Source organism: Camarhynchus parvulus, chromosome 3, assembly GCF_901933205.1.
Source record: "Camarhynchus parvulus chromosome 3, STF_HiC, whole genome shotgun sequence".
Classification (NCBI taxonomy): domain Eukaryota; kingdom Metazoa; phylum Chordata; class Aves; order Passeriformes; family Thraupidae; genus Camarhynchus; species Camarhynchus parvulus.
The window spans coordinates 196,709-222,184 of record NC_044573.1 but is presented as its reverse complement, the minus strand read 5'-3'; positions in this window follow the sequence as shown (position 1 = coordinate 222,184).

Sequence of the window (25,476 nt, the reverse complement as noted above, 5' to 3'; positions counted from 1 at the left end):
GGAAGAGAAAGAGCATCAACATTTTCCTGGCTGCTGCCAATCACTTTAATTAACAAAGAGGAAGGAAGTTGTGCTCTTGTCTTCACTTGGTTTGCTGCCTCAGTGCTATACATAGTAGAGAATCTGTGTCTCGCCCCTTTTGTTTGTTTTATTTTTTCCTGTTGTCCCTATGATTTGTTTACTTTCATAATCAGACCAATTAACATGCTGACAGAAGAGAACCACTTGTGGAATTTTATTTTTTTCCCCTCTGAGTCTGGAGCAAAGTTGAGCAGCTGAGCGGCCTGGTCTGTGGTGCAGGAGGGGAAGCTGCAGCGGGGGTTTCAGCACACACGTGCCATCAGCGGCTGCCACGGGGCCTGCAGGTGTGACATCAATCAGGCTGTGCCCTGCTCTGGGGCCCAGGGGCTGTGGCACCAGCTGCACGGCCCCTGTGTGCAGCGTCGCTGCCTCCCTTGCTGAGCCAGCCCTGCCAGCCCCGAGGGCTCCTCCAGCCAGCGCTGCAGGGCATCGCTTTCCAGCCTGCCTGATGGATGTGCCCACAGCCAGCGAGCCCCCCTCCCTCCTGAGCTGCCCTGGCACTGTGGGCACTCTGCAGGGCTCAGCTAGGGTGGCAGCACCCAAGGAAATCTAGCAGGGTGCCCATGGTCCTACCAGAGCCCTCTCACTTGTCCTGCTCTCTCAGCGGATTTTGAAAGACTCTTACAAAGGAGCAAGCAAATATCAGTCTGGGACTTGTCCTCAGGTCTGCCATGCCTTAGCAAGGCTTGGAAAAGAAACAGCTTTTAAGAGGTTTTGCAGTGCTTGGATGTAAAGAAATTTCTCCCTGTTACATCACTTGAGGCATCAGAGCTGGGAACAGGCAAATATTTCCTGCCCCCCGTTTCCAACAGGCATGCGAAATATCAGTTGTAGGGTAGAAAAGTAATAAATTATTTGCATTCTCTCTCTTCCTTCCATAACTGACTGTATAGTCCTCTCTTGAGTTTGGCTGCTTAGTTGGTGGGGATTTTAAATATTTTAAATCAAGTACCTGCATGTCAGACATGTCACATACACCTCGTGTGCAGAGTGACACAGAGGGTCCATCCTTGGACCATGATTCCCATCAGTTCTCCACAGAGAGATCCTTCAGGGAGTCGTGTGCACCCAGCCCCAGACTGCACAGCACAGAAAAAGCCATCTCTGAGGTGCTTATCTGTGTTTTAATTCAATAAAATAGCTTGCTGCACTTCTTCCCCTGGGAAAAATGTCCTCTGATACAGATTTAGTTCCAGTCAAACCTTGAAGTGTCAGTATCTACAGAGACAGACCTAGTTTCCTTCAGGCTTAGGAGTCGAACAACTTGGGAACAGTTTCCCTCCCTCCCCCCAGAGATGGTGCTTGCTAGACGGGCTTTCCCAAATTCTCACAGCTCTAATCTGGATCCCATTCAGTGTGACAGGCTCCTGCCCGGGTTCCCACAGCTGGGGAGTGTTTTGAATTCCAGCCTCGTGAACTCATATCAGGCTGCATGGGCTAATGCTCCCAGCACAACCTAGAGCAGCTCTCTGATGACAGAGTGATGGGGACCTGGGGCTCTCTGCTCTGGTAATGATGCACACTCACTTGTGCTGCTCTTCCCCTGCTGTGCAGGGGAGCTGGCTGCGCTGCCTCACAGAGGCATTTCAGTGGAAATGGAGGTGGGAGGAAAACCATTCAACTGTGCTGCTTGCAGTAAACCCACCTGCTGCAACGGGAAAACTTATCAAATCCCAAGGGTCACAAATATGGCTAAAAATACCGCTTCAGTAATTACTGCCACATCCAGCTGAACCTTAGAAAGGAAAGCCCCAGGAAAATATGTCCTATTTTTTCTCATGGCATTCCTGCTCCACCTTGGCTAAGCAGTGTTTCAAAGAGCAGGGGGCAAGAGGTGTCAGAGTGCAATGGGCACGGCACCCTCTGTTCAAGCCTGGTGTGCAAAATGCCATTGGATTCAGTGCCTTGGACCAGTTCAGGGCTGCTTTCAGAAGCAGCCTCTAGTTCAGGGGTTTGCTGCTCACTGTTGGGCACCACCAGCACGTGGCTGGATTTGGGGGGATATTTGGACCTTCTTTGGAAATGTTAGTTCTGAAGTACAGCTGAGGAGGGATGTGAAAGAGGAAATTCCATGGAGCTGATAATTCCTCACATCACCCACAGCAGTTTGACAGTCTGTACCAGGGCAAGATCTAATATGTGTTGTCCACACTTTGAGTCTTCAGTTGTTTTTTCTTTAAATTACGAAACAGCAACAACAAAATAAACCCCTCCATTAGAATGAAAAGCAACTGTACATCAGAATGGAAATGATTGGTGGCACGTGTTGAGAGCATGGGAAGCAGTGGGTGGAAGTCAAGCATTTTGCCTGCAATTACACAGTTCAGAATGCTATTAGGGAGCTGTTTTACTTAAAATTTGTGGGGGTGAAGCTGCACTCAGGGCATGTGAGAAACGGGACTTCACTCTGAAGTGTTTTCAAAACACTTGAATGTTTGTTTTTCCTTTGATGTTTACACAACTGCATCTTATGACTTGCTCATCTTTATCCAGCGAGTACCAGTCAGGAATTTGAGTGCTGTGTGGATGAGAAGTAGCTTTCTTCCATGGAGAGGATGTAAAGAGGACAGTTTACTGGGAATCTGTGAGTGGATCTCTCTATTTAGCAGACAAGCCCACTCTGGGAGAAGGTCAGATACCCAGAATGTTGTTCAGTTTGTGGCCAGCTCCTGCCCTGGATCTTTGCTGGGCAGAAACTCAGCCAAGATGATGTGGGCCGGTTAAAAATATTGTGTTAGTCAGAACTTCAGAGCCTGAGCAGGTATAATAAACCCCCAGAGTTACAGTGAGCAAATAGACCTTTGTGCCTTAAAATAAAATCTGCTGCTTTTGCTGTGTTCTTGTAGGTCAGTAGAGGCTTTTCCATAAAGGCTTTTTTCACACCCTCCTGTTTAATCAGGTGGTTCCCCTCGAGTGATTTTGCATGTGAGAAATGACTTCTATATGGTTGAAGGCAGGACTAGAAGGGATTTGCCCACCAAAAAAACCTCTCTGTAAGTGACCTGCTCTACAATCCCATTTGTACATCTGCTGGGCTGTGTAAATTTGGATGTTTGCCATCTATTGAGGGGCAGTTTCAGAACCTTGCTCCTTGGATACTTCAAAAATCTCATTTCCCCTCGAAATGCGGTAGCACTCAACCTTTTCCAGGTGGCAGGATCATCCTGTGCAAACAGGGCTGTTTAACCTGGACATCCTCTAAAATGTGATACCCCTCCTCAGCACCTGTGGCAGAGAGGAAGAAGGCAGCAGGTCCCAGTGCTGAGTTCCACCCGGGAATCACTCAGGCCTTGAGGAAACACGGGAGAGCAAATGTTTACTGACCGTGTAATTAGCACGAGGACTTGCTCTGGCTGCTGGCCCTTAGCACCATATTTCCTGTCTGAGCAGGGGAAAGCAGAAATATTAGTTGCTGTTTTACTAGAGGAACAAGTGTCTTCCAAATGAACAAATGATCTATTGCCAGGCCTGCAGACTCTTCCCATGGGAATAGGCATTTGCTGCTTTTTCTACCGGCTCATGTCTTTCCTACAGCAGGTTCCCAGACACATCAAATGCCTCGCATGTTGAGCTGTTGGTTAAGATTTATGGTCTCTGTGTTATCAGAGTGAATTAAACTGTGCCTGGCAGTCAGCTTCTTCTCATGGGCTCCTGTAAAAATGTAAGCATAAATTAATAAATTAGGGTTTGATATTTAATGTCTTTCTCAAACACAAGATGTTCCAAAGACCACTCTTCAGAAGTTTCTTGCATTGCTGGGCAGCCAATAATCAGTCAATACTAACCCTTTGCTCGTTGAAAGAATAATACATAGGCACAGCTTTGGTGGCTCTTCTGGAGCCAGATGAAAGCTGGTGGAGTTTGGAGTGAAATTCAGTGGCTGTACATTACTTTGGTGTTAGCAGAGCTCAGCTGGAGTCTTGAGAGGAAAACACAGACTTAGCAGTTTGAAGAAGAAACATTTTGTACATTAGTTTTTTAGTCTAGATCTTCATTACACAGTGGCAGAGTTGGAAGGATGTGAGTGCTTTAATATTAAACTGGGTCATATGAGCCTTCATCCAGTGCTTTTCATTTCTACTTGTAAGTCTGTCATGGAAACTTCTTTGTGGTAGCATAAAGCACAGAGATTAAAAGCAAAATTTGCTGTTTGAAAAGTGAAATAATTTTTTTGAAAGGTCAAATGAGCTCTTTTAATGTTTCTGGGAAATTTTCTTTAAACTGATTTGCTAATTTATGTTTAATTTTATGGGACAGCTTGGGCTTGAATGGAATGTCACTTCTGAATGTGAGAATCAAGAACTGCATGTGGAGGTGTAAGCAAATTGTTAGTTTGGGGGGAAATGGAGAGTGGAATCCATGAGGCATCACAGTTCCTCAAACTCTGCAGCTTTTTACTAACTGTGTGATGAACCAAAAGAAACTTCTTTAAAGTAAGGGAAGCTAAGCCTGCCCTTCTTTTTCCTCTTCTGTCCTTCATCACTCTGCACTAAATATTGAGTTATTTAACCTTTAGTTAAATACCCAGTCTTATGAAAACAAAATCCCCCCAAAAAACCCCAAACCATACAAAATTTCAATATTTACACATTTTTTCAAGGGATTGGTGAGGAAAGGGAGGGATGCTTTCAAGCCAGAAATATTCTACAAGCTGCAGCCAGACCAGGACTGGGCCACAGCTGCCAGCCTGGCTCTGCCTTTATCCATCCCAGACAGAGGAAGGGACATTTCTCATTAAAGCCTTTCAGGCAGCACTGCGGTGCCACATCACGTCTGCTCCTGCTCTGACACCTCTGTTCTCTCTAGTGGGACCAGGAGATTGGTTAGCCCTGATGGCTAACCTCAGGCCTGAGCTGGTCAGACCAGCAGGGCTTGAGGGCTGATGCTTTGGCCACTCATCTGCACTGCCCAGGTGTTTGCTGCCTTGCTCTTGGGGCAGATTTCACTCCTGCTTGGTTTCTAAGAATTACACCTTGCAATGTTCATGGCTGCTACATGGCTCTGCACGTTCCTGTAGCTCTGTGTTACAGAAGGAGCCTTGCAGTGGTTCCACAGCAGGTGCTGCAGAGCTCTAGTGCTGTGTGCTGTGTCAGGGCCAGCATTTTAATCCTGGGCAGCAGACGCTGCTGTCAGCAATAGTCTGATAGAACTGAGTCTGCTTCATTGGGGTCCTTACGAGCCATGAGCCCGTGTCCCTAATGCCATTCCCTGCCTGCAGCTCACCTGTGGGTGATCTCAGCCCAGGAGAGCTCCCAGGTTGTGAGTCAGTATTTTGGTGGGACCGTTTGCCATCTGCCTTGCACCTGCCTGCCCTGTTCTGGATTGCTGCCCCTTAATTTGAGCTCTTGGTGTGACACAGCATTGAAGCACCTGTGTGCTGGCATAATCCAGGGGCTGTGCTGAAGGCCAGGCTGTCACCAGTGACGTGACAGCCGATGTGGTGCTGTGGTTTTTGGGGTTTTTTTTGTTAGAGACTGCCTGCATTCTAATCTTGCTGCTTCTCTGACCCTTAGAGTAATAAGGAGAAGCCCCTTTGTCCTGTCAGGCAGCTTCTCCAGCACGGTCAGTGGAGTGGGATCCTTCCCTCCCAGCAAACAAACTCATCACGTGCCAGGCTCTTCCCAGAGGGGGGAACCTTTGTGCCCCGCTCCTGTTTGGTTCCCAAAGCCGTCAGACACCCCTGAGCCCTGACACATGGAGTTAGTTGGTGGTCTGCCTTGCACATGGGGCTCCTCCTGGGGGGTGTCACATGTGGTTTCCATCCCAAAGCCTTCTCACAGAGCCCAGCAGCCCCTCTGAACCCTTGGGAAGGGTCAGCCTCTTTCTCTCAGGTGCTGGGCCTTTGGTAGCCTCCCCTTGCCCGGCTGCACCCTGCCAGGGATGTTCACAAAGGGGTGGAGGGCATTTGATTCTCCTTTTGAAGGCTGCTCTCAGCTGGGACTACTGAGCAGTTTTAATCTGCAGCATCTGGGCTGCAGTCTCCTGAGAGTGCCCTTGCGCTGCTAGGCTGTTCTGACATCCCTTTAACATCTATATTGCTGAGCCTCCCTTTTTTCTTTTTTTTCCTCTCTGAGGTGATGCGGTTCACTGGACAAGGGTTTTGCCCTATAGGTAATTTGAGAATATCACTCACTTTGTTTTTGTCTCTGCCTCCTTCCCTTCTGTGTCTGGATAGGATAAACCCATGCTTAACCCAATGTGAACAAAATATTCAATAAATATTAATTGATTAGGAGGTATCTTCTCTTATTATGTGGCAAGATGTCAGATAAATGTTTGTAAATCAGATCTAATCCTGGATTGGCCCTTGACAGAGGATGGCAGACCCCAGGAGAGGCTCTGCTTTGCAGAACTTCTGCTCTCAGTTCTTGGCTCATTTTAGTTCATTGTCTGTCTGGTCCTGCTGGAGAATCTCTGCTCTCACTGCTCCCCTTTGGAGATGAATAATGGTTTTTCTTCTCTCCCTCTGTGGCTGCTCATGTCTGCCCTGACTTGCTGCTTGTTTATTGTGCAATGCCCATCGCTGCCTGGCCCTCGCTGCGCGTAATCGAGGTAATTGCTCCTAAAAAATTATCTTTATCTTCTCCGTGTGAGACACTTCGGCCCTGAGAAAAGATTGGGCTTTCAGAATCAGACCTTGAAAAGCCTTCATGTGTAGCCTGGGTAATACAAATTTTTGTGGTCTTAGTCAAGATGTCTTGGAGCTTTTGCCATGCTCTGAAACTGCAATTTTTTTTCTCCTTCCCCTCAGTCTTGCCGCTACATCATGTTGATTCTCTCTGGTTTTATGAATGGAATGTCATGATCTGCATCTGCATAAAGGTCCTTTCATTAGATGCTCCCTCTGCTCTTAAGACATTTATGGAGGTTAATTTGGGGAAAAATTCTCTGTGATATGTGACATTTTCCTTCCATTATACTTCAGCTGTCCCAGATCTATGTGAAAAGCTTGCACAAAACATCTTATTTATAAGAATATGTACACTCATCATTCACACAGACAAAACTATTACAATGTATTCTTTCTGCAGGGGAAGAGCTCTGGCCAGCCAGCCCAAATTACATCATGGGACTAAACATTTTGTATCAGAATCCGGAATTGACATAACTGATTTGCAACACTCCTTATGGGCTTTCCAAATCAACCTTACCAAAAAACCAGATGCACAGCTCAAATCACTGCTGACTTTGCCACTGTCTTTTGCCTTCACCTTAGGGGTTTTGGTAACACAAACAATTTCTGCCCAAACCTAGAAAGTCTTGTGGGAAATCAAACCAACTTTTTATTTTGGTCCTTTCAGCAGCAGTTTGCTTATCCTTTTTTTAATTTTTTTTCTGTTCCCAACATGCTAACAGATGTAAATATGAATCATATTTCATTCTCAGACTCCTTATAAAAATACACTCAGAACCAAAGTTTCTGAGTAATAAAAAATTCTGGATGCATCTCCAAACCACAATGAAACACCCTCTCCCCAAACGAGTCAAGGCTTGGCTTGCACACCTCTGTCTGAAAAGGAGGGGAGAAACCTTTCCAGTAGCATTGCTGTTTATTTTGCCTTTACAGACAGGCAGCACTGACAAACTGGAGCATGTGTGCAGCTTCGTGCTCCTGTGTGTGTTTAGGTGTGTGGTTTCCTGCCCTCCTTATCTCCCTGTCTGTCCTGGATGACTGATCAGCACTGTAGACATTTTTGTGGTTTTGATGGCTAAAATGAGCTGATGTTCCCTGTGTTCAGCCAGCCTCCTTCCCCTTTCTCTTCCACGCACTTGAAGTGAGGTTCAGAATTAGGCTCTCTGAGCTTCTACACCAGGAAAATCGGGATATGTTAGTGGTCTGGGGTTACATTTAGGCTGCAGAGTCTGCCATGAGTTAGCACATCACCCATTGTGCAGGGCCTGCTGCTGGGAGCTGGGTGTGAGGCTTGTTTGAATTAGTGGAAGGAATCTTCCTGGCTTTGGGCTCTCTGTAATGACCTCTAAGGCAAAACCCTTCTTTCAAGCTCAGAAGAAACTCTTTGGTTAATGATCTGGGGATGGATGGGCTGCATACCATCCCAATAAACTGAAAAAGGCTGGGGTGTGAGTCTGTCTGGGCCCCTCTTGGAGCTCAGAGTGTTTAATTGTTCTACACCCGAGCAGGACTCCTGGCACACTTCTCATATTCAGCAAATATCACCCAGGTGACCTCTGGCCATCTTTTGGGAGTAGGGAGTTGCCAGGGTCTGGTCCCAGTGGGTAATAGGAAGGAGCCCCCCTTGTGGGGAGGACAAGAGGGTCCAGCTTATGTGGGTGTGAGTTGTGCTGGGCATTCATTCAGCCTGAGGAGAACAGGCCCAGCCTGCGGTGTGGTGGCACAGGCACAGCTACTGATGTTCTCAGCTGAATCTGTGTTCTGAATATTCTGTTCTGGGCTCTGCATCCCTTTTCCATGTCAGCAGTGGACACCCACGTTTAAGGGTTTGGATTTGGTACTCTGAGCTGGCAAGCTTCAGTCTCACCTGCTGAAAGGATCAGCTGCTTTGAACAGAAAGCTCTCAGAGTAGGCTTAATTAAGCATGGGCTGTTTGACTTAACTGGGTTTTGATTCTAATGGGTTATTTTTTCTGGCAAGGAGCCAGTGTGACAGAGGTTGTTCTTTAAGTGTAAGTGTTCACTTTCATCCTCTCTCACCAATTCACAGCATCTCACTATTGTGTGTGACCCTGCAGCACTGAAAGGCTCCTGCTTTCTCTGTGGGCTTTGCACAGGCTAAGTGTGTGCCTGGTGTCCCCAGAGCTCCAGGAATCCAGGTCAATAGTGGGAACAAACCACAGTCATGGGAGGCTGGGCTGTGCAGAAGCACTTCTGAGGTGAGGAACAAGCTATTCCTCCTTGGAAACATAACCTAAGCCTCCAGTCTTTGTTTAGAACTAACCTTTAATTGCAGTGGGATTCAATGAAAACTCTTCCAGGAAGAAAAGCCTATTGCTATCACTTGGCTGTAAATGCTCTTGAGGGGTTTCTAGTACATATATCTTAACCAAGAAAATACCCACCCTGCTTCACAATGCAGCTCCCTCCCCCAAACCAAAAAACCTCTGCAACTCCCTCCCCTGAATTTGCACAGTCAGGAACAATGAGAAATGTTTTCTGCTTCATTATGCTCTTTGCATGGGCCAAGTAAATGCATAGCTACAGTCTCTATGCATGAGATAAAGTTGTTTTTTTATTAAAAAAAGCAAGAGACAAGGCAATCAGCAATGATTCACTTCTGTGGGAAATATACTCCTTTGCTGATTTAGGGATTTAATGTGACTTTGGAATATGTGTGTCTGCAGAAAAAATAAGGTGATAGAGAGATTTTAGTCCTAAAAACTTGGTTTTCTAGATGTGGGGGCCAGATGTGAGGTGTAGCCATGTCTGCTGGCAAAACAAACTGGAATAGAGCAAATGTGTCCTGCTGATTTTCTTCTCATATCAAATCAGTGTTCTGGGAATGCCCAGGATATCCCAGGCTCTGTGTAATAAACTGAGTCACTTGAGGATTTTGCTGCTGTAACTGTGGAACATTCATACAGAAAGGCCTCTTGGAAGTGTTTGTTTTGTGCTTATGTGAGCAAACAAGGCAGAGGAGTATGTGGTCAGCACGATGAGGAGGATTTGCAGAGAAAAGCCAAAATGAGTGTAGGCATGATCAAAGCTTTGGGCTAAACATGCTCCCTGAAAGCACTTTCCCAGTGTTTATGGGAAGTGCATTTAGGAGCTGTGTTAACGGGAAGAGCGTGCAGAGCCAGGTTAAATCTGTCCTTATGCTAAATGGGAATCTGGAAGGGAGGCCACCACTACTCCTTTGCTTTTCTCAATTCATTTCTGAATGCCTGTCACTGCAAAATTGTCGTTTTCTAGCTATGGGCTTCATTTGTTGTTTTTCATTTTCATGTGTCTCTTTATGAGTGCCTGGGGATTGAGCAAGAAGGGAAAGCATTTGGAGGTTCCCTGTGGAAGGCAGAGCCTGGCCGAGCTGCCCGGGCTCAGAAGCTGTCACAAGTAGTTCTTACAGGGAAACAGCAATTATTTATTTCACTGTGAACTGGAAGAAACAGCACCTCAGCAATGTGATTCTTAGTCATCATGTTTTGTAAGAGCATTTTTATAGAGCTGTTGTAACAACTCTGTCTATATCCAAAACTCAAATGTAGTGTCACTCTCGTTTTTGCTGGCGAGTGGGTCAATGTGGGGATGAGTTGACTTTTCTCCTCCAAGGAAATGATTTCTTTTACGTTTTTTCCCCCTCACTTGCTGACTATAAGACAATGTTCTTCCTATCTCTATTGGGCAGACAGGGTGTGAAAATTAGGGCTGAACACTTTCCTCTCAGCACCACCCAACATCTGAGCACGGAGCTCTTTGATATGAACAAGGTTGCAGCATTTCCAGAGCAGAGTCATGGCTGCTTTTGCAATGAGGCAGAGCTTCCTTTGGGGCTGGTTTTCTCCAGGGCAATGAACCTCTGGAAAGCATCTTCATTAATGATGCAGTCAGGAGCATTTCATGTGTTACCCTCTTCACCACCTCCCAAGATCTTCAGCAGATCACTTCATGTACTAGAGGCAAAAAGGGTTAGGGAAAGATTGCAGCCTTGGGAAAAAACCTGAGTGCAGCAGCCAGGCCATTCGGTTTTCCCTTTCCACCTCTTGAGATGCTGAATGGTTTTAAAGCAGTTTTGTGCAGCTGGGAGCCTGGTGTTTGGGAGAACTGGAGCTCTGTGCTGCTGGCCTGGGCCTGTGCAGGAGGGGGAAGCTATGGTGACATGTTCCTGTCTTGTCTTCCTGCTCCTCCACCAGCTGAACTTGTGGAGTAAAAACTATCCCACAAATTCTACTTTCCATTTATTGAATATAAATAATTTATAACATATTCCACCATTTAACCTGTCGCAATATACCACTTTGGGAGCAGCAGGAGTTTTTCTCTCCTCAGAAAGATTTATAAGATCTTTGTTTGTTGTATTGGAGATCTTTTGCTGTTACAGAAAACAACATTGTGTGATGCCACAGAGTTCAGCATTCACTGTGCTCATGAAATTCTGATTGTATACCTCAGGACAGAATTTAGTAGGGAGCTTATTCAAATTTGTCTGGGAAGTCTTGCTCAGCACCTGTGTGAGGCTCTGTAACTCTCCAGCCCCATGTGGAAGAGGGATCTCGTGCGGGCACCTTCCCCTCTAGAGCTGGAACCTGCTTTGGTTCTGCTTTGCTTTGTCCAAGACCACAGCAGAGCAGCTCCTGTGCCTCAGCCCTGCCATGTCGCTGTGCTGCCTGTCCCTGTCTGCAGGTGACACCTCCCAGGGTCTGAGAGGTGACACCACTGACCACTTCCCTGGGCTGAGCTTTCCAGGGGCCTCTCAGGCTGCACAGGAGCTTCCAGGGGTTTTCCCTGTCCTCACACAAGCTGGGACAGCCCTGAGGTGCTCTGCAGCATCCCAGGAAATGCACTGCTGGAACAGCTCTGCCCTGCCCTGGGGTCTTCCTGGCCCACAAGACCTTTCTATCCCCAATTACTGCAGCTCTGTTAATTGCATGCTTTAAATTAAATCGTCTGGGGGAAGTTGTGCAAAAACCCCTTTCCATTCTCTGGGCTGCTAATTAAGGCATCCATCCTCTTCATTGTGAAGCTGCAGGACAGATATTAATGGGGGAAAAATACTGGATGGGAGGAAAAATATATCCTCACTAGAGTTATGTGTGCTTTTCCACCAATTTCTTTTGCACTTAGAAATGCAAATTTAGGCCAATCAAAACTTTGGACTCATTTTAAATTCCCTACATTGTTCCACATAAACAGAAAATAAAGTATTAAGAGAATATTTCTTTTTTACTGCCAAAAATATCTCGGGCAGCTTTTTTCTCTGACAATATTCAATAGCTAAAGTTGCACTGTACAGCAGTGTCCCTTTTTTGTGACAGTGATCTTCTAGGAAATTCTGTGTAAGCAAACCTTATTTACTCATTGTAAGATTATAACCCAGCTGCTGTTTTCAGCAAAGTATTGTAACATAAACCCACAAATCTGTCTCTTCTGCAATTGGGAAAAGTCTTTATATGTGCAAAATAATTGCACAAAATCCTTCTGCCCTGAGGTGTGTGATAAGCACACCAACCCCTTTGTCCCAGAGGGGAATGCACAAATAGTCATAAACAGAGAGTCTTTCTTTGAACCTGAGTAAGGAGTCTGAAAATACAGTCAATAATTCAGATAGATTCCTAGTGCTCAGCTATTTTTTTATTCCCTGTGGATATTTGGCTCTATCTTCATGGCAGGCAAAGCTTTCAATGGGAATAGAAATTCTTCAAATAAATTCCTCACTTCCACTCTCCTTCAACCAAAAAACACTCTGAACCTATATGTCTGGGTACAGACATTATCTAATTTCCATCATTATGTGGAACAAATGAGACAAATATGTGTTTCTTGTCAGGCAGAGGGAGCAGAATCACAGGGAACAGCTGTGAGGAAGGAAGAATTTGAGGAAGTTTTGTTGAACATGGACAATTCCACTAAAGCTGTGGAGTGCAGCAGCAGTGCTGCTGTGCCAGGTGAAAATGTTCACTGTGATAGAGCAAACCTTCAGCAGGTGTAAGAGTGGGAGAACTCCTGCAGGTCGGTGCCTCCTGCACCTGAGCATCTGACTTGTTGGTTTAGTTGATCAATTGTGATCATGTATTAGTAATTTGCAGGATCTGCTTCTCTTCACTTGTGCCTTCTGTGGTGTGATGGACAAAGGGAGACAGGGCTGGGCTGTGGTCCCATCCAAAGGATGAGCAAATCCTATGGAAATTGGGGTTTTCTGCTTTGAATTGTTTATCAGAATGGTAAAGAGTGGGTTGAGAGCAGAGACTTTATTTTTTCCCTATAATCACATCCCATGGTTGGCTTAACTTTCTTTTCTTTAACTCTAGAAGTGATTGAACTCCAAAACAAAGGTGTGCTTTTCCTGTACACTGAGTTAGGGTTAGAAATGTCTCTACAAAGGTTGGCTGAGAGTGTGCCTATGCATATGTGGCCACCTACCTGTCCGTGTTTTGTTTTCCACTTTCCGTGTCCATCTCCTATAGTTATTCTTTCCTGCCTCTCTTCCCACTCAATCCTATTTTTAATTAATTGATATGTGGCTTAGACCATGAGATGTAGTACAAAATCTGTGAAATAAAGAGGATTTCCCCTTACTATTTTATACTGATCCTTAGTTATGCTGCAGTTATTATTTTTTTTTCATTTTCAGGAGCAATTCTTCATTAAGACTTTTTATTTTGTGAGTGTGTGTGAAAAGAATGACAGCCTACTAGGTTATTTTCCTCAGAAGGCTCATACAAGAAACTCACATGGAAAATCTAAGAAAATGATAATTCAAAGTTCATCCATATTTATGCTTTGATATTTTAAAAAGAGAGCTTTAATATATTAGAAAGCAAAGGTTTGCAGGATTTGGGCTAGCTGGGAATTTAGATGTTGTACAGTTCCATTCCTAGAAAAAAACTCTGTTTAGCTTGAAGTCATAACATCTGAGTCTTTACAGTGGTCTTTTTACCTCCTCAAGCTCCCTTCTTAGGTAAAGTTCCCATTCTTCAACAGTATCAGCTCTTCTAAATTAATTTTACTCCTTATTTATTTGATGGTTTGATGGTCCTTAGAGGAATGTCTGACATGTTTACATTTCTAATATTGCCTGTGATTTCTTCAAAGCCACTTCATTTTTCTGAAAAAGCAATGGTTTTAAACTGATTATTCTATGGGAAAATTCTCTGTGGAATATGAGTTTTTTCTAAGATGTTACAGAAGTGCAGAAGTTGTACCTAGTATCATTCTTAATTGGCTTTTGAGACTGTTAATTCAGGATTTTGGAAGGAGTGGAGGCTGATCCACTGGGAATCTAGAGGTGGCCTCTTTGCTTCTTGTTGCTGTAAGATTTTTATTTTGGTGCCATCTGTCTCAGGACAGTTGTTCCTCAGGTTGTCTGAGGCATCTGGCTCCCTTTTGTGCTCCTCCTTTCCCACGAGCTGGGCAATGTTTGCGTGGTGCGCTGCTTAAACTCTTCAGGCATGATTGCCACTCTGTGTTTAGCTGTGAATGCATTTGTGTTCTTTATCAGCCAGCCAGAGTGGGGCTGTTTTCCCAGCCTCTGCTCTGTGGAGGGGCCAGGGGATGTCTGGGAGAAGGCAAGGGAGCACTCGTGCTCCGCAGGGCAGGAAGCAGGAGCCCAGGTGTGCCAGCTCAGCCTCTGCAGCTGTGACCAGGGAGGGATGTTCCCCCTCTGTTCCTGGGCCACTCTGACACTTGGGGACAGGAGGAGATACAAGGTGAAAGTGTAATAGAAATGCTGATCACCAAACTGGGTACTGCTGGATCATCAGTGATGTTGAGAGTGATGTTTACCTTCCATTGAAAGCTCTGCTTAGCATGTTTTCCCAGGGGCTGGAAAACAATTCCAGATTTGACTACTTACCTACACTGCAAGTACATTACTCTGACTTTGAAGCTGGCATGCAGAATGTCTGGCTGATCTTCAGCTTCTCGCTATGAGATTTGGATTAATTTGTGTGCTGAACACAGTTTTAGATCTCAGCAGTTGCCTGCCATACACTGATTCCTAGTGCTGGTATCTGTAATCCCACTGATTTGCTTCTTAATGTTGGTATTGGCTGTCAACATTTAATGCTTGGTTGTTACCTGCTGCTCTAAGAAAGAATGTCTTGTCTATCCCAACTGGATTTGGTAAAAAAATGGGTAAAATATTGTACCTACCCATTGAGAAGTTAGTGATAATTGCACTGTCCAGATTACTTTTGGTAATTCTCTGTTTAAAAAGTGTTTGTTTCTCAGCCTCTTTAACTGTTAGGAAAGACAACTTCTGATTTGATAATATTACAACATTCAGCTGAAAAAGAGCCTTGGTCCTCACTGATATTTCTGCACTACCTTGGATGACATTCCATTCATCTTCTCCCCCACCCTCCAAAAATATTTGAAGGTCCAAAGGCTCCCTTTGGCGTGCGCCCTGCTGAGAGAATCCACACAGAAAGCTTTCATGCCTCGTGATCTGGTCACAAAGGCTGCAGGCTCTCCAGCCTCCTCTGCTTCCAGCTACATTCTGGCAATATATCCTGGTAATTACTGACACAATACTGTGTTTTCCAGGATTTGCAGCACTGGTTGGGCTGTCAGAACAACACATCCACCAATGAGATCAGGTGAGCAGGGACAGTGCTTCTGTTTGAGAAGGCTCTTTAGGAACCTGGAAGGTGCCAGAGTTTGCTGTATTCAAAACAAGTGTCTCTCGAATTCCAGGGGGGTTTAATGAGGATACAGCTGAAGGAAGAGACCTCTGAAGGAATTTGGTTTCAGGGCCCTGTGTGCTCATTATGCAATTTCATCTTGGTTTTTGATCCTGAGGGCGCCTTCAGCTAGATCAGGTTCTCAGAACTCCACCCAGCCCTTGTTTCCAGGGGTGGGACATCTGCAGCTTCTCTGGGCAGACTCTTCCAGTCTCACCATCCCCACAGTAAAGAATTTCCTCCTAATATCTCATCTAAACCCCATTGCTGTCAGTCTGCAGCCATTCCCCCCTGTCCCATCACCCCACGTCCTTGTAAAAAGTCCCTTTCTGTCTCTCTTCATGCCCTTTTAGGTACTGGAAGGTGCTCTAATGTCTCACCAGGGCCTTTCCTTCTCCAGGCTGAACATCTCCAGCTCTCTCAGCCTGTCCTTGTAGGAGAGGTCTTCAGCCTCCTGAAGGTCTCAGGTGAAAATAAAGTCTTCTCCAAGTAGGAGTACCTGGAGCAGGTATCTCTGCAGCACCATTCTGTGGTTAGGAAGCATAAGACAAGAGTGAAAACACGTTAAAAGTCTATGGTTTCCATATCTCTGAAGGGGTTCTAGTGCATTTTGGTGTGTCACAAGTGCTAGAGGCTCTCAGCTCAGCTGTTATCAGGCTGACAGTAACCTAGGTTAGAACCATGTCCTGCTGCTCAGATCAGCCAGAGCTCCTTGGTGCAGGAGATGACCGCACACTGACTTGCAAGTCTGCCAGCAAAGCAAATCCATTTTTTCTCCACCCTTTCCCCACTCTCTGCCCATAGCCCCATCACTCAAACTGGGAGGAGCTTTGGCTGTGGATCCCCTCACAGCAGTCCCCTCCATGGCAGGAGAGCTCCCTGGGGACAAGCAGGACTCAGGCAGGATTTCCATCAGCTCTCCTGGGCTGGCTGATCCTTGCCAGCTTTCAGCTGGTTGGATGGAGCAGGCAGGTCCTCAGCTGATAGGGAGGAGCCAATCCCCAGATCACTTGCTCCACTTGGATTTCTCACTGGTTTTATTGAGTACAGTGTTCTTCTGAAGCATCTTAAACTTTTGGGTAGTGGATGTTTCCACTGCCAAATAGATAACACATTTCAAAACTGAATGCTTGCCAGGTTAACAGGTTTCTGGCAGATTTTGTAAAGGCCTCCTTAGCTCTTGCTGAGTTCAATAAAAGATTGTGATTAACAGGAAAGGAGCACCCATGCTTAGTGCAGGCAGTGACCTTGAGATGCTTTTTGAGATACTGCATATGACATTAAACATCTGAAACATCTGGAGATGTGTCTGACCTTGGCCGTGCTGAAAGCCCAAGAGAAAAAACCCCACCAAAGTGAGAGCTTTGACTGTCTGGACCTTACAATGGGTGCCAAGCTTTGCCCCACAATCCCTGAGCTGTATCTCCTTGAAGAGCTTTTTGTTTTATCTGCTCTGGTCACCAACAAGCCATCCTAAATATGACTGGGTTGTTGTTTCACATTCTTGGTGATAATTCCTAGTACAACATGTCCCAAAATACTTTCTGTAGCTTGGAAGCTCTGCTCTTAGAGTCTGATCCAATACTCACTGAAGTCAATAAGTCTCCCTATTGATTTCAGTTGTCTTTGGATTAGATCCTTGTTTAGGGGCTATAAATACATCACTGGAGGGGAAAAACCCATCCCAGACTTCTTGACAGATTTTTTTCCCCCCAAGTTTTCTTCTTTCTCACTCTCTTGTGTTTTGGTCAAACTCAATCTGTCAAGCTCTGTTGCATTTCCTAATCTTCACTGTTCTGACAGACTTCAGGCCAGCAGAAAGACAAGCCTAAAATTATGGAAATTAGGTGCAATTTTTTATGATGCTGTCTAAGATGTTTTCAATAAAGCAGAGAGAGAGATCACTTTGCCAGATTGGTGTCATGGTGTTCCAAAGGTTTTGGCTAGTTAGCAGCCTTCCAGTAAAAATGCATGTTGCTCTTCAGACCTCTTCTGGGTGATCCACACCTCTCTTGGAGCCTCCTCTTATTGTCTTGTGGCTTCAAATGGAAGAGAGCCTGAATTATTTTGGAGCTGTGCAGAGAGTTCTCAGTATTATTAATAGCATGCTGAGCGAGTTCGCTGTGTAAAACGCTCCGATTGCCCCTCCTGCCTTTCATGGAGCAGGCACTTAAAATCCAGATTGTATTGGGGAAGGCATGGCGTGATGAACCAGCCTCACACAGAGCCAGGAGGTAGGTGAGTTTCTGAGAGAGCATTTCTGTGAGGAATGGAGAGCACATGCTGCTCCTGAGCTGTGGCAATCAGGCTGACATCCAGCATGCATTGCCTTTGGAATAACGCTGTGAACTCCTGTCCACGGCAATCTCACTCCCCTTTCTTGGAGAAAGGGACTTCTCTGTGTTGTTTTGATTTCGACTTCCCCAAGACGTGTTTTTTTGGGTTCTACCCATTCCATTTTCATGTTTTTATGATATAGAAATCAATCACCAGAAGCTTTGCAACCAGGGAATTACTTCTATCACTTTTTGGTGCTATTGTAGAAGTAATAGGCCAAAATACCTGCTAGACAGGCATTTTAAGCATTCATAACACACGTGCTAATTGTGTCTGCATTTAGTTCTTCTGATAAACATTATTATCAGTATGTCTAAAACCTCTGGGATCTTATGCACGTGACCCATAATCATGTGATTTTTGATACATGGTTTAAAAAGGGGAAGGTGAAAGCAGAGGAATGTAGCAGTTGGAATTAAAAAGGAGCACAAAGCAAAAACACGGACATTCCTCTGTCTAACTGCTGTGTTGGATGGATTTAAAACAGAATTTTCCACCATTATCCAGGGAAAAGGATCTGAAATGCAATAATACTTCTGGCACCACCTTTCACAAATAAGGCAACTGCATTTGCTTTGTAGGCATTTGAAGTTCTGCAATAAGATACTTGTGGCACACTTAAGAGACTGCAGCTGACCTGGGAGACATCCTCACGGGGTCTGGGAAGCAGCCAGGATCACTGGAAAACATTTAGGAGGAAAGCAGTGTTAGTATGAGTTGTTAAAAAGCCCTGGACAGCCAGAACAAAGCGCTCAGGCCAGGGCTGCTCAGCCCTGTGCTGCTCCCTGCCCATGCCCGGGGGTTTGGCCAGTTCCTGGGGAGGTTTCAGGGGGTCCATGTGGGGCCAGGGGCCTCAGCACGAGCTCAGCTCCTTCCTGTGGGGGGCTGGAGCTGGTTTTGGGCAGTGTTTGTGCCCTTTGGGGTCAGTGATAGTGTGGGGGAAGGAAAGCAGATTCTGTGTGTTGCTGCACCCAGGGCTCCAGGAGCCATCCCTGTGCAGGTGTGGCACAGACACAGAGCAGCAGTTTAACTGGGAGCGTTGGGTACACTGACACTTAAGGGACTGTCAAGAATCCCTTTCTGCACAATTTGCCATCTGCAGAATCATACAATTGTTTGAAAGGTAACCTGAGGACCATCTCATTTGAGCCCCCACTGCCATGGACAGGGACACCTCCCACTAGGCCAGTTTGCTCAGAGCCCCATCCAGCCTGGCCATTCCTGGGATGGGGCAGCCACAGCTGCTCTGGGCAACCTGTGCCAGGGCCTCAGCACCCTACAGGCAAGAATTTCCACCTAATATCTCATCTACATGCGCTCTGTGTCAGCTTGAAGGCACTGCCCTTGTCCCATCACTGCAGATCCTGATGAAGGGTCCCTGGCAGGACCCTGTGAGGTCCTGGAAGGTGCTGCGAGGTTTGCACATAACCTTCTCTTCCTCAGCCTGTTTTCTGGTAGCTAGGCTTGAGGAAAGTGAGGGTTAATTGCAGCTTTGGATCTAGAGATGATGTACTTATCAAAGGCTGGAAAGCACAAAGGCGCATTGACACCCAGGGGCTCGGTGACATCACAGCCCCTGTGACATCAGCAGGTCCTCAGAGTGAATTGGCACCTTTGTCTGCGTGGCAGCAGCAGTGCCCTGAGTGCAGGGCTCTGTGAGAGAATGCCCTGTGGCAGTGAAATCCTGCCCTGCAGGAGGGGCTTCAGCCTGGCCTGGTTAAACCAGCGCTCCTGTGCCAGGACTGGGGTTGGTCACCGAGCCTGGGGAAGGTGCAGGTGGGGTTTTATTGGCTTCAGTGGCACATTCAGGGGTCTGTGCCTCAAATGTCCCTCTCAGCCCTCCTGGAATTCAGTTATACTGCTGCACAGAAGTACTGAGTTATTCACTACATCCTAATGATTAATTTTTGATAAATATGTAAAATAGATGTCAAGAGGCTGCATTAATTGTTCATGAGGGAGGCAAAAGAGAATCCTTTAAGGCAGAGTATTCCAAGAGAAGCAAAACAACTTCCATTCATCATCAATCACCCTGTAATCTGCCCAGCACTCAGAGAACAGCAAGTGCATAGCAAAGAAGAAATATTTTAGCACTTCAGGAAATCTGGAGTGCATTCAAAACATGGGAGAAAATGATGGCAGTGCTAACAGAACACAAATAGTGTTTTGAATAGCTTCTTGCTGCTTCTTTGTGGACACCTTCAAGGGTCTCCCTCTCACTAGAACTGTTTTCTTTTCCTATAAGGCTCATGTTTCATATTTTTCAAACAAATTCAGTGTATTGTGGTCCAGGAAATTCTGAGTAATGAATGTGCTCACAAATATTCAACCCCTCATGTAGAAAACGTTAACCCCTCCTAAAAGAATTTATCATTGAGCAGGAACTAGTATGAAACTATGTAGTTACCAAGCATCAAACATTTAAAGATTAAGGTCTTTATTTGCAGATTAATCAGAAGCCACATCAAAATAATGATGCTATTACCACAACGACTGCTACTAATTGATGTGGAGATCACACTGCACGTCTCAAGGTGCTTTGAAATGCTGCTGTAAAAATGGCACAAAGCCACAAAGGCACAATAAAATGCAATTAGGACAAACAGTAAGTCTGAGAGTTGTTAGGACAGTTCCATGGAAAATAACTGATGTTTTAGGAATTACCTTCTGTCACCGATGGGGCAGTGGGAGCTGAAGTTGCTCCAGCTCTCTTCTTTATTTCTGCTGACTTGGCAATATTACAGTCCTGGAGTCTTCCTGTCAGAAAGGTGAAAAGGACCAGAATCAAAGCATCTCAGATTCATTCCTGTGCGTTTTCACATTTCACAGTTGGCTTTCAACAGCCCTTTCCCTGAAACAGGGTAACTCATTTCCATTGCTCAAGGCCACAGAAGGTGTATCCTATACTTGGGGTTAGTGTGCAATATCAGCTCTTTTTTTTTGTTTGATACCTCTGTTTTCTAAGCATGGGATCTATTCCTCCTTTCTTTTCATATGTTTGTTTCCTGTTGTGACAGCATTTATAAAATGCAAGAACTAGAGTGGAATTTTTTCTCTTAATTGTCTAGGAAAGTATTGGGTACTTAGACTTTTCTTGTTTCATCAGAAGTTCATTTTTGTTTATTAAAACCTCCCGACTGTCCTTTACTACTGAAAGTAGAAGTACTTTAATTTGCCACTTGTTGTTCTTTGGTTTTTCTCTTCTGAAGAGCACCACAGGAGCGTGGTGATGTTTGCAGCAATAAAAGAGCTCTTCCCAATGCCTTTCTCTTTTGCACCTGCATACCACATGCTTCTCACAGGGCCCTACTCTTCCCCTGGCTATTCTGAGATCGGTTCTGGTCACTGTGAGTGTGCCAGGGCTCCCTGCCAGCACTGAGGTGATGCTATTGTGGTTGCAGTTCTGGCTGGAGTTATGGTGTCTCCAGGCTGGTTTGGGCAGCTCTGCTCAGCCCTGACCCCTGTGCCAGCTCTTGGGAAGGTTGATCCTTCTCCCTGCCCTGCCCAGCCGGGGCACATCCTGTGCTGGAGCACCTTGGGAGGAAAAGTGCTGAGGAGCAGGGTGGGTGGAGGGCAGAGCCAAGGCTCTGAGCTTTCAGATGCACTTCTGGGTTTTGGGTTGTTGTTTCAGTATTTTTCTCTCACCTTTCAGTTTTATTGTAATGAATCTGATAATTCTAATCTTGGCTGTTGAATCTGAATATTTCCAATGGAATAGGAGAAGAATTAGGGTTCAAGCTCATCCGTGCTGTCAAAGTCGTGAGCTGGCAAAGCCAAACATTAAACACTCTGAAATTCTATCGTGAGCCTTCCTGGACCCAAGTCCAGAGGTGGAATTTGCATACAGACTTCCAGCAAGAGAAGAATGTGTACCAGTGGTTGAAATGGAGAAAATGCATCAAAGCAAAAATAATACTTATTCTGCAATAGCTATTGCTTAACCTGAGCATCCCTATCTTTGAACTGGCAGTGTACCTCAGGAATGGAATGAAATGCTTAAGTAACTAAAAACCACAGTGAACTTTCTGGTACAAATGCAAAGCTTTATTTTTTTAATTTTTTTTTTCGTTAATGTTTGTAGTCAGTTACATGCACTTAAAATTTAAATAACTGGGACGGTAGTGTATGGAAGTAATTCATCAGACACACAACTGTTCCCATAAATGCCAAATGCCCTGCTCTGGGCTGTGCTGGTTCCCTATGAGCAGACTCAGTGTATCTGTCACTGGTATCTGCTCAGGCAGCGCTGCCCAGGACATTGGGAATCCATGGAAAAATTCCAGTCTGCTCCCTTGAGCCTTAGCCCAGCTTCATCTGTGTTTTATGGTCTGCTTTTGCCACCCCTGTGGAAGGGCTGCAGTTAGAGGCTCTAGACTGGTATTTCTAGAACTATGCAGAAAGATGTTTAATCTTCATATTTCTGGGATAACTTCCATTTTTTTCAACCCTAAAATCTTATATCCTCATCATTTTCCAATCCCTGCATTTCCTGTTAGCTGTAAAGAGAACACACGTCTGAATTTCTCTTGGTGTAATTGTGTGTCTAGAACTGGAATCAGATGCTGTGCTCTCACTCCAAACTCATACTGAGTACCCTTACAATATAATGCTGCATCCCTTTTATGTCAAGCTGTCAGGTCTCTCTCTATTTTTACTTTCAGCTATATGAAAATGTCATCAGGGCTAAAGCTGAGCTGCTTTTCACACCCCGTGCCCTGTAAAGCACAGAAACATTGCACTCATTAAACTTTACAGGAGTTCTCCCTCCAGGTTCCATGGCCAGGAAGGTTTTGTGGAGTGATTTTGGTGGCCAAGGGCAGCAGCAGTTTGAGGACTGACTCCCCATCCTTGCCTCACTAAATCAGGGGATTCCACTGGCTTTGGGTTACAGCTTTGTCCTGCACTTCAGGAGTGCCTTGGGGAATACCTGACTGGAGGAGCACAGAATAGATGTACAAGTATGTAGCACTGAGAGATAAATCACGTGAGTCATAATGAAATCGGAATTTTTACTGCGTAAATACTAGCAAGTTCAAATAATCAAGATTGAATGAAATAGAAAAAATACTCAATGTATTTTGTGAAAAAAACAAAGGAACATCACTGCTATGAGACTTCATTAGAATGCAGTTATGTCAGCTTCTTGTGATGTGAAGTAGCAGGAAAGTTTGAATAGTTATTGCTTGCATGTTTCTGAACACACCATATTATTTTATTGTTGTAATACAAAAATACCTGGTGATGGAAATATAATATCCATTCTAGGATAAAACATATTGAAAATTATTCCTCATTCTGAATGTCTCACTTATTCTGCTGCCATGTTTGACAAATGCAATCAATGCTATGGCCTGATCTCTGTAGGCATTTTGGGACTAGCAGCAAAGAAGGCAGCTCTGTGCAGTGTGCTCTTTACCCCTGGAGGATGAGGAATAGCAGCGTTATCCTGGACCCCAAATTATCCACTGTGCTCTCACAGCTTTCCCTCATTTCTAGGACTAAGAAGTTGCTATTAATACCTGGTTCTTTAAAATTAACTCAGTGATGAAGGCATTTCTAAGAGTCATTAGGATGTATTGTACACAGGATCTGTTTGCTATTTTGGAACACTGTAAATTGCATATTTCTGACCTGGGGGACTCTTTTGGGCGCCACTGTAATGTTTCACATTACCTCATCAACCTTGTTTTACACAGTTAAAATGTTATTTGCTCACAGCTGAATGCCGGGAGCTTGCTGATGTGGCAACTGGAAAATATTCCCCTCTGTAAGCAGCAGAAGGAATTGCATCCCTGGCAGGGATGTTACTGCTAGGGGAGTCAGAGAGGCTGAGGGTCAGTGGGACTGGCTTGGGCAAGCCTGGGCTCCATCCTGCTGTCTCAAAGGGTCTGTCTGGGTGATTGTGAGTACATGTATGTGTGCGCTGAAAGATAAAACACGAGGGTCATAATGAAATTAGAATTTTTACTGCAAAAATAATAGGAAATAAATAAGAGATAAATAAAATAAAACAATCAGGGTGCAGCTATTGCTGCCACACCGGGGTGAGACCCTGAACTCCACGAGGGGATGGAGTAGGTCAGTCAGAAAACATTGTGCAGCCACACGTGATCTCTGCTTACATGATGGATGGAGATACATCCTCAGACCATGCACATTTTGAACATACACCTGCTGCTTTGAAGGCCATCCCAGTTTTCTGAAACTGACTGAGAACACTGTTTTAAAATCAAAGTGCTGTGATGCAATTTCTAGAGACCACTGTGCATGAAAGCAGAAATATGAGCTGGACAAATGTGAGCATAGAAAAATTACATGCCTGTGTTTTGTGTGTGTTCAGTTCCCCCGAGCGGGTTTGGCTGGTGAGGATGATAGAAGTGCAGAAGGTGAGGCCCTGTCAGTGTCAGTAGGAACACCACCAGCTCGTTGCCCTCCTGGCCCTGCCAGACACAGCCTGTGTAACCTTTGCTGGTCTGTGCTCTCTGAGCCTGGTCAGAGATTTACTGAGACTCCCTCTACTCACTCCAGGGATCCTGGGATCACTGCGGCCCCACATCCTGCGAATTTATGCACTGAGAGTGAGATTTGTGTTATAAACTACTCTCTGTTATAACATTCAATTGCTGGGGTTTGTGTCATTTAGTGACTTAATTATGCAAAATTCCAGACTGTCTGATAATGCTATTTTTTGGACCTGAAACTCTGAGAAGAAATAGGGATGCAGAGAATACCAAGACTTAGTTTCTTGCAGCAAAGGTATTCTAAAGCAAATAAGAACACTCCTGCTTTGTAACTAACTGAATGATTCTATTGTAAATTCAGCTTTTGGATATTTATTTTAAAGGCTTCTGCTGCTTAAATGATTTCCAGTCTGTGCTGATGCATTGTTGCTTTATCTCCATAGTTTATACAGCTGTCAGGTACCTGTGGAGGGTCCCTTATAAATCAATTCTCCAGCAGTAATGTGCAATTGGCCTGAAGGGAGGCTCAGGTCACTTAATCTGAGAGGTGCAAAGAGGCATCTTACGTATTGTTTGGTTTTATTTATTTTTGTAAGACTTAAGGCTACTTGAAGCTTATGTGAAGTAAAAAGGGACGTTTTGGCCTGAAGGAAATACCATGAACTGTCACTAAATCATTTTGCATTTTCTCAAAACCATACCTTTCTTTATTTTGAAGTTCTCCACTTTGACTCTGGTCACGTGTCTGTCTCTGCCAGCTGCTGCAGCTGGGTCTGGGAAAAGGATCTGGATCCTCACTGGGATTGTCTCAGGAAAGCACCATGCTTAAGGAAGTACATGCAGAAAATCCTGCAGCAGCATAATCTTATAAGTGTCTGGGAGAAGGAGATTTGATCTCTATTTCCTAAATAACTTACTTTGCAATGTGTGTCTGTCTGTGCATGCACTCAGGTACAAGTAAAAGGAACGGAAAGGAGAAGAGGTAGAAAGAACCACTGGAAAATCAAGGGCTGACTTTCCAGCATTTGTTTTCCTTTTTATGATAGCATACTTTATTTTATTTTGTTTGGCACCGCATTTGCTTGAGAGCTGCTGGTCAGAGGCAGCATTTGGCTTTAGTTCTGATGTTTGTGTGTGTGTGACCATTTCACAGATGGAAAAATGGAGACACAGGAAGATAAGGACCAGCACAGGCTTCTGTGGGGAACCACTGGCTCAGCCAAAATGGGAGTTTTCCTTCTTACCCTTAATACTTCTTAGATCCACTGCATCCCCTCCTCTCC